We start from the raw sequence: 10,313 nt of genomic DNA, 5'->3' as shown, positions 1-10,313 counted from the left end.
TATCCCTATCCCTAATCCTAAACATAAGCCCTACCCATAAATGATCCCTAAAACCTAAAGGGAAATGATAGGTGAGTAACACTGAAGAAGCACCTAACCCTGGTTGTAAGCCTAAAGTTGACATGAACTGTAAACGCTCAAATCTGATCGAAATGTAGTTACAGGATCAACAAAGATATTGATCCAGGAAAGTGTTGCACTTGGTGATATGACGTGCACCGACTGCTTTTGTACATCATCCAAAGGTGAACAATTAACTTCAACAAAATGAATTAATATTAATATCTACTCTGTGCCATTTAATATCTTGTTTAGTCACATAAAGGCTATACTGTTCAAAGGACTTTGTGCCTGGAAATGAAATGTGGTTGAGTCCCCACTGGTTGCTCCAAAGATCAACACATCCTAGTTGTTTCCCTGTGAGATGGCAGATTATTAGCCATATTTATACAACAGAGAAGAGTAATGGTGACATGTAGAGGGATAAAAGGAGGTTTATAAAAACAGCTTCAGGGATCTTATCTATTGGAATTATCAGCCATCTAAACGGTTTAGACAGCTAGCTGCACACACAAACCCCTATACACACAAACACAAATGCACAAACACACACCCACACACACACCTTTCCTATATAGGAAAATTGTGATTTCTAAATGTTTAACTGCACTTGCACAAGAAAGTAAGTTAAAAGGAGGGAGCTGTAGGGTTGCAATAAGTAACCATGATGCGATCTATTTAAGAAAGTTACTTTTCCAATGGTTTCCAACATTTCCCAATGGTCACACAATTATACACAACAATACTGAGGTCAAAGTGTCAATTTTTGTTCCTGGGTCAAAATATTTTGTTATATTTCCTGTCAGAAAATGTAGTCTTAACTCTGTCCCTACCCCTAAACCTACCTATAAAGTATCAATAAATTAAGAGTGAAATTAAAGGTTAATAACATTGATGTAGAAGCACCTTGTAAACCTAAAGTTGATTGGAATGTTGTTGCAGGATAAACCGAGACATTGATCCAAGAACATGTACTTGGTGAAATCACATTCATCAAAGTGTCCTCACATGCTGAAACCTATGTATTCCATTCACATTTTGCTTGCAGATAAGTTATCAGAGGGATGTAACATAAGCACAGTCCACACTATTTCACTCAGACAAGCCTTTAAACCACAAGTGACCGATTGCCATGGGAACAGCTGCAGAAATCAAATGGAGCTTACCTAGTGTTGGGTCACCCAACCTAAGGGAAAAAAAAAAGAGAAAGACTTGGCCTGAAGGTTTAAAAGAAGATGAAACCCTACAGCTCCCTCCACTGGCAATTAGTAATGATGCGATGCTTGGCAATGCTCCTCTAATTTTTTTCTTGCTGAGCGAAACCTAAATCAATTGGGCGAACCGTTCAGCCACCTGAGCACACGCTACATTTACCATTGGGCCCAAAAGTTGGACATGCACAGAAAATATTCAAAATCCAATTTAAACCTGAAAATGAACAAAGATTAAAATAAGAATAATTATAATAATAACAAAATGCAAAGATAATATTTAATTATCAAAATGTCAAATGATGAAGAAATATTAAAGAGGGTGGAAGACTACAAAAAGGGAGACAATAGTATACATAAACATATACAAATATATATTACGATTTATAAGTATTAACATGTATTATTATTATTATTATTATTATATTATTATTATTATACATATATACATATACATTTAATTATTAATTGAAACAATTAATAATTAGTTCTGAAATTGCACACTTATTAATTGTAAATAACATTAAAGTTTTTTATTTTGTTTTTATATTCTAATAATTTCACATGTAATCTCAAAATGAATGAATAAACAACATACAGACAGTATGTATTTTAAATATTTGTTTAATGGCATCATAAGTTCTATCCATACAAGTTGGCCTTCAAACATTCTGGAAATTTAAAAAAACATTTAAAAAAAAGAAAACGAAAAAAAGTTTCAGCATTAATTTTTGTCTGTCTGCAGGGGACACACCAGTAATGTGCAGCAGCTAAGAAGGAGATTTACTCAGTGGAACTATTAAGAAAGCTTGACAGATTTGTAAAATGTCTTTGAGAAGTCGTCAATTAATTGACTTCTTCCTGTCTTCCGACCCTGGGTGACCGCTTTGTTGCCTCAGGGATGAAACAATCCCGTACATTAGTAAAACACACAATCAGTGGCAGAGCAGTTATAGCCCATAGGTTTATTTTGTCTTCAGTGTTCACTCATTCTGAAAGGGAATTTTTGTGGCTACCAAATTAGCTGCAGCACTTCCCACAGAAACAGTCTGTCCAACCAGCCCCGCCGCAGCCGATTTATCGTTTTGAAAATGTTACAGCCAGTGCTGAGAAGATAATTACTATCATCAAGCTGTCAGACCATCATCCTTTTCAATTTACTGCAAGGGTTCCATCAGCTGACAGCCAGCGCGTAAGAAGAGTGAAGGACTGAGGGGTACGATGAGATCCATGTTGGGATGCGAGGGAATGTTTGTGTGGCTCCGAAACAGAGCTGACCTGTAAATCTTCCTACTGTCTAGAGTCTCATAATTGGCGCTGAATACTTGATGCAACAGTTTGGCAGAAGCAGTGGCACTGAACTATTGAGCCCTACAATAGAGCAGATTACCAGTGTTCATACAGATCTTTTTTACAGTCATTAGTGAGGTAATTACAGGTGGAAGTTTGGAAAGACTAAAGGCGACTACACTAGAGCACAGGTCACCAATTACTGGACCTGTGATTCCACCCAGACTGTGAATCATTTATCTGAAATATATGTAATTATACTGCTATTTTTCTTCACACACATTGCTACAGACTATAGTCGCCTTTGGCTTTCTCATTGGGGATTTGTAAAGGAACCATTTTATTCTTTGCAAAACTCAAATTTGCAATTATTTGTATAGTAAAAAGTGGAGGAAAAAAAACAACAACAATGAAACTGAATATTTGCAATCGGATACAGGAAAAATACAGCAGTCTTATTTTTAATATATTATATATATATTATATATTAGGGCCGGGACTCAATTAAAAAAATTAATCTAATTAATTAGAGGCTTTGTAACTAATTAATCGAAATTAATCGCATTTTAATTGCATATAAATATTTGACCTGAGAACAATGAGAAGTAATTTTTCACATGTATTTTTAGTATACCATTGAATAATGACTGAATACATAAGCTTAATCAACAAAATATTGTTGATTTAATTCAGTCCAGCACACCAGCGCAATGTTTGCCATTAAGTTTAGCAAAAGCATATTTGTGATATTTGAGGCTCGATGAGCTGCGGTCAGACGCTAATTCCTTGTTGTATAGGTTGCTCACAACCATGCTCTTGTTGACGCTTCCATCCTTTCGTTTTTTAAAACAAAGTTTCCCATCCACAGGGCCAAGCAAAGCGGTCTCATCAGCTTATTCGTTCATGTTCACTCATGGTTTGTTGTTGTCGTGACTCCGGAGCGCTAGTTGGTGTTCCAGTATAATTGGTCCGTCGAAACTCATTCATTGAAAAACGTTCCGCGGTGCAAAAATAAGTGTGGTAATTTTTTTTTTTTTTTTGCGTAATTAATTAACGCGTTAAAGTCACGTAATTAATTAATCTTAATTAACGCGTTAAAGTCACGTAATTAATTAATCTTAATTAACGCGTTAAAGTCACGTAATTAATTAATCTTAATTAACGCGTTAAAGTCCCAGCCCTAATATATATATATATATATATATATATATATATATATATATATATATATATATATATATATATATATATATATATATATATATATATATATATAATATTTCTTGTGTGCCCTTCAAATGGAGTCAGAAATATCATAATTACAGTTCCAAGCACAAAAATGAAAAACTTCAAGATGATACACAAGTTGCAAGGTTGAAAGGAGTGTCGATTTGAAATATTGCATAAATACTGATCTACACTACACAGCAAGTCTGTAGTTTATTATAATAAATGATTATAGATGGTATAGTTCAATCATTTTAAAACTGTGATGCATGGAATAGCTGATACACAAAAAGTATAACGCTATTAATTCTTAAGCATCATTTTGTAACAAGCATGGTGCTTTATTCATTTCAATTGTTTGCCTAATGCGCCAGATTAAGACGCATTTAATTCTTTGCATTTGTAAAAGTAGACATGATTTTATGAAGATTTATACTCTTATAGGCACTCATTCATCTCATTTAAAGGATACACATGACATCGAGCATGACGCAATCGGTCACAAGACACACAAGAGCCAATGGAATTTCACTATTAAATCTGACGCAAAGTTTTTTCAAGTGGCAATTGTTAAAATGCGACGTGTGCATGATCTTTGGTGGATGGAGACGCTGATCACTTTTGGGGATTTCCGTCACACAGATCAACCGCTTGTCCTCGTAAATTGAGCATGCAGACGTATCTGCCTGTTATATCGTGTTGTATATCATATTACACAATGAATAGTTTTAGGGATTGGATGGGGTTGGGTAACATGTTAAAACGTGTCTAACTAGCATAAATAAAAATAAATGTAAATAAAAATATACTCCAACATTTCATTATGGCAAAATCATAACTCAATATATAATTTCATTATGATGATATGCCCAACACGTCTGTGTATGATGCCAAAGGTTTCTCGATGAAATGAATAAAGCACACCGCTCAGAGAAAAATGACGCTAAAGGGTTACCCTGTGCGTTAAAATGTGATGCCGGGTTCCTTGACCATGCGTCAGACATTTGACGAGTAAGGAGTGAGACTGTGTTGGGTAAGAATCTACGGGCTGTAATTTAAAGTGGTGCTTGTTCCCCTCTTGTTTCATGCAGAGAGTTGTACAAAATTGTAGGTTATAGTACGTTTTAATACATTCGTATGAATTAGTATAAATTCTCCGTTAGATAGGGAGGTGTTACATGCGATGAACAAATCGTACAATTTAGTACTTACCCTGTAACTACATGGATAATAACAGTAATTACAGTATAAATAATTTGTTAATTTTCCTGAGTTACCCATTTATTCCCCAAATGTTACATATTGTTCCCTTATAACTACACATACTAATTTTATAGTTAAACTATAATTACCGAAAGTTATGCTGTAAATGGGGTTTACTTGCACAGTACTTTCTGGGCTGTAATCTCTAAAAGTGTTACTGAAATATGCTATATAAAAAGTTGTAGTAGTAGTGTCTTACTCTGTGATTGAGCACATTAGTTATCACAGATGAAAAACAAAAGTCTCATCTTAAAATGTTGTGTATTTGTTCTTCTGAGTGCGTTAATGCTATCATAATGAAGCCTTGATTCCTGCCCTATGCATTATAACATTCATATAGCATGTCTTGACAAAGTAAACCTCTAAACAGCGCTGGGAGACCAGAGAAAGCACATATGAATTTGCTGCAGTATTAATACAAATGTAATATATCATTTAGCTGGAATGATGGTTACATTCGTATAGTGTGTGTGTGTGTCTCAGTAGTTAAAAATAAAGCAACAATAAGCTCATGGAGCAAACTTGTCAATCATCATGATGGATGACACAGAGGAAACTCTGACCAGTAACAGGACCATTGCACTCGAATGTGCTTTGAAATGTTTCCTTGCAACATTGTAGCGATTTGAGTCACTATTTCAGAACAAGACTAATAATCTATAGGTGTGAAAAAAACACCCCAACATGCCACTATGTTGACATCAATGACGTTTGGACACGACATCCGAAGTCAAATCATATTTAATGTGAACAATATATTTAAATATTCAGAAGAATAAGAATAACAAAATTGATATTCTGTTTTTTCCACAAAACTTTTTTTTTTTTTTTTGGACAGACATGTCATTATTCCAAACCCCAGGGGTGAGTGGACGGGAAATGAATTAATTAACGTTGAATAGGTTTGGGAATATGTCAAGCTTTCAAACGAATCAAAAGTCTCCTCCTGTGGTTCCATGTTTTGGCTAAGCTCGTACCGGTTTCTTCAGAGAGAAAGTGATCTAAGCTCTCTCTGTTCTGTCTGCTCAAAGTCTAGAAACAGCAGGAACGCAATTATGATCCAAGCAGAGGATGAGATCATACCTAAAATCACCTGCTACATTAAGTGCCATGTACAAGTGTGTTACTTGTCTTTTTGACACATGCTGAGCTTCTCCTTTCCTCTCCATTACACACTGTGCTAGGGCTTCATTGTTCTCCCTGACTAACAATGTTATGATATGAACTTATACTAATGTTAATGACTTTTTCATTATTTATGTTTCATGAACTTTTATGTAAATGGCCTCTCTAGGGGTGATATGAGATATGGGTGCTAGCTGCAAGCCGTGGGTTTGTCGTCTGGTCTATAGCTTTTAAGTGCCTCATACTTACAGCCTCTTTGCAAAACTGCTTACTTTGTGACACGTTGACTAAACAACTCAAAAGGAAATATTCCACAACCTGTTAAAGACTGAAAAAATCAGGGAACTTGTTAAAAATAAACATAAAAAATAAACCAGCATACAGTATGCAAAGAGACAAGCTACAGACAATAAGAACAGCACATGGTTTAACTGACTTCTACACATTTTACTCTTACAGTAGTTTGGCATGCAAGTGCTTCATTTTATTACAGTAGATTGGCTCTTAAAAGTGTGAAATAGCTCTCATTGCATTAGCATCTCCTGTGACCTCTAAGACTCTCACTGTCAATGAAATGGCAACAAGCCCAGGAAGGATAAGAGCCCACAATTCAACAATTTTCTCCCTGTTTTCTAGTTCAAATTTTTTAACTTGCCCTCTTCAACTATCCAAGAAACTCATCTCGCATGGAAACTCGAGACGCTGTTTCAAAATTGATGTGCTGCACTACTGAAACCGCCTGAGTATGTATGCCAATGTTTGCCTAATAATAAGGAAACTGTCAGAAAACGCACCTCCTTTTCTTAAGCATGTTAAAGCGTTCCATGTTTACTCTGAAGCTCTGAGTACAAAATGATTTATTTATTCATAGTGCACTTTACACTTTAAAGCATCCCCTTGATAAATAGAAATACAGATTCCTTTTGTTCCCTTCTGTTTTAACCTGCAGTTTTCTCTTCTCCTTTCGGGATTATTGAACCGTATTGAATTTATTTACGCATTTACCGAGAGCAGCAGGATTTTAAAGTGTATCCTTGCAGAGGTTACAAGGTCCAATTGTGTTTATTCCTCAATAAAGTTATAATGATTTAGTCAGCAAAGCAGGTCCAGTTGAAATCCAGCAAATATACATTTTACATTTACATTTATGCGTTTGGCAGACGCTTTTATCCAAAGCGAATTACACTGCATTCAAGGTACACATTTTACATTATTGTCAGTTCTTGCTTTCCCTGGGAATTGAACCCATGACCTTGGCTTTGCTAGCGCCACGCTCTACTGGTTGAGCTACAGGAAAGCCAAATATAAGTTTAATCAACCCAAGATTTTTAGTTGTAAATCACATTTTACTCTTAAATAAATGCAATCACAATGAAGAGAGCAATGTCTTTATCAATCTAATTCAGTCTACACATAAAATAACCAACATCTCCTGTATCCGCTATGCAAGAACATATCTATAGCCTACAACAGACAGATTAAATGAGGTCAGGTAGGTGCCATCAGCAAGGACAGTTTTACTTGACTGACCCGAACAGACCCAGAAGTCACCAACTGCAGGAAACAATACTAGACAAGGAAACAAACAAACATGGAGCCTTAAATACACAAGGACTAATGACTAAACAAGACACACGTGAACATTCAAGACAGTGAACCAATGACAACATGACACAAGAGACTAGGGAAGCGCATGACAATGGCTGCATCCGGAAACCTCGGCAGCTGACTCGTTGCCTCACTGCGTCACGAGACAATGGCTTGTAAGGCCAGCGTTTTGTGCATGAAGGCATCTCAACACTTCAATGATATACAGCAAAATAGAGAGCTTCGGCGAGAACTAAACAAATATTTAACTACTACATTAGTAATTTATCGCTAGAAATGACATCAGAAGTGGAAAATGTGGTTAAAAACACATTTTCACACACAAACTGACCAGCAAACACAACTTTCGGACACCATCTTTTTTCCCAGCTCAACTGTCACTGAATGGAAAGCACAGGATTGTGGGATATCAAAGCCAGCGTATGATATGCTGCCTTCAAACATCAATCAGATGAAGGTCTCTCAGGAGGCAGGACGTGAAGCAAACATTAGATTTATGCTGCGTCCCAATTCGCCTACTTATACTACGTCCTAAAAGTATGTACTCTTTTATGAAGAAAAAGTATTTTTGTGTGTGTAGCAGAAAAGTATGCAAGCTTCGGGACATACTACTTCGCCATCTTTAACGGACTCTGTCGCTTAGTTACGTGCATCCCGTCACCTTTTAACTGCCCTGTCAATCCACATTCAGTTTAATCTCCTACCGTATCGGAGAGAAATGTAGCCAAACGTTGATCTGCCATGTGTGGGTCTTTATGGGTCAGAGACTCTCCTCATGTGTTTGCAGTTTAAATATAATGATGAATTTAAAAGTTAATGGTCAAACGTGTCTTTACAAAAGTTCACAATGCTGCTGCAGGTGAAATATAATATGGACAACACTGAATAAATATACTTTTGTCAGGTTAAATAATGATAGTTGGTCACTCAAACCCCTTTATCTAAACTTCTCTACTCAACCATCATACTCATATCCGTCATGTTTGTAGTTTTTTAACGCTTTTTATCCGCGTTTGTAGTTCTAATCGAATCCTCGTCCAACTCGCAATGGGTTGTGGGCAATATCAGCCGTTAGTGCGCCCATCGATCCATACTTCGAATTCGGACCGGAAATAGTAAACCATCTGGGAATCTTTGGAATACTCTTTTAAACATACTACGATTTGGGACATACTAATTCTATTTTCGAATACTATTTAGGATGGATAGTATGCGAATTGGGACGCAGGGTTAGACATGGCTTGATGCTTTCCTTGAAATGTGTCTGTGGCGAGGGGGGCGTGGTTTAGCGAGGTCTGTGACGGGAGAGAGTCGGAGGACCAGCAAGTGAATCAGGGGCAAACGATGAACACCTGTCTCTTGTTTCAGTAATTGACGTGGAGAGACCAAGTGGTTATAAGCCACGCAGGAGATGAGGACCAGAGAGAGAGAGAGAAGCTGGGACTACACAGCTTGCTGGGACTCGAGCTGGAAAACACGCAGAGAGGAACTGCTGAAAGAAACCGGAGAGAATTTTGAGAGAGACCGAGTTGAACAGTGCAAAGTGCACATTGTCTAATTACCTGAGTTATTAAGTAAATAAACAGCCTTGAGTTCCAGCCAGCCGAAGTGTAACTGACAGTTGTTGAATTTATAGTATTAAAAGGGCAATAAAAAAAGTTGTGAATACAATCCTTTGGACAGCTGCTTGGATCATTGTCTATTCTCAATATGCGTGATACTGTAATACAACCAATATATTTTCTTTGACTGGTCACGGGCGTGTGTGTTCCCTGAGCAAGACGCATGTTATCAAGCGTGGAAGTGACAAGGTTATGACCTTTTCTTCAGGGTAACACTCTGCCACATATATTAATGGAAATAGATGTGTTACCTGACACTCCAAGATAAAAAATTATGTTTAGACATTGACCTGCTTATGTCGCAGCAACGCAGTATGAAACACACTGACATATGATGGTGTTTCGCCTTCCATTATCATGACTAAGTATGAGTTAAGAGAGGCAGGATGGGAAGCATGACCAAAATCTATATGACAATTAAGGTGTATATCACATTGATTTCACGTTAGGCTTTCAGGAGGCCCCTGAGATTTGAGCCGAGGGGCTCAGCAACCCCCAAGCTACGGACCTTTATTATTTTCTCTGATTATTTGGCGCTTGATGACCGCAAAAAGATATCTGTAGTATACTTTACTATACACCGATCAGGCATAACATTATGGCTACCTTCCTGATTTTGTGTCGGCTGCCCTTTTCCCGCCAAAACAGCCCTGACATCGCTACATGAACTCCACTGTTCTGTGGTATTTGGCATTAAGATGTTAGCATCAGATCATTTAAGCTCTGTAAGTTACGAGGTGGGGCCTCCACAAAAACAACCCGTGATGCACTGTTTATTCTGACACTCTGATGCACATCTGTTTGATTGAACCACATAGACCAGCCTTCGCTCCCCACGTGCCGCCCGACCCTGTTGCCGGGTCACCACTGTTTCTTTTTCGGACCACTTTTGATAGATAATGAACAC

The 10,313-nt window shown here is 37.2% G+C and overlaps 1 long non-coding RNA gene across 1 annotated transcript in view; it reads right to left on the bottom strand.

Moving 5' to 3' along the window:
- Nucleotides 1-10,313, bottom strand: part of LOC137056361 (uncharacterized) — an 83,964-nt gene that overhangs the window by 72,874 nt on the left and 777 nt on the right. The window lies entirely within an intron of this gene.

Source organism: Pseudorasbora parva, chromosome 21 (genome assembly GCF_024679245.1).
Source record: "Pseudorasbora parva isolate DD20220531a chromosome 21, ASM2467924v1, whole genome shotgun sequence".
Classification (NCBI taxonomy): domain Eukaryota; kingdom Metazoa; phylum Chordata; class Actinopteri; order Cypriniformes; family Gobionidae; genus Pseudorasbora; species Pseudorasbora parva.
The sequence above is the reverse complement of the archived record's forward strand: the minus strand, read 5'-3'. Positions and strand labels throughout refer to the sequence as shown.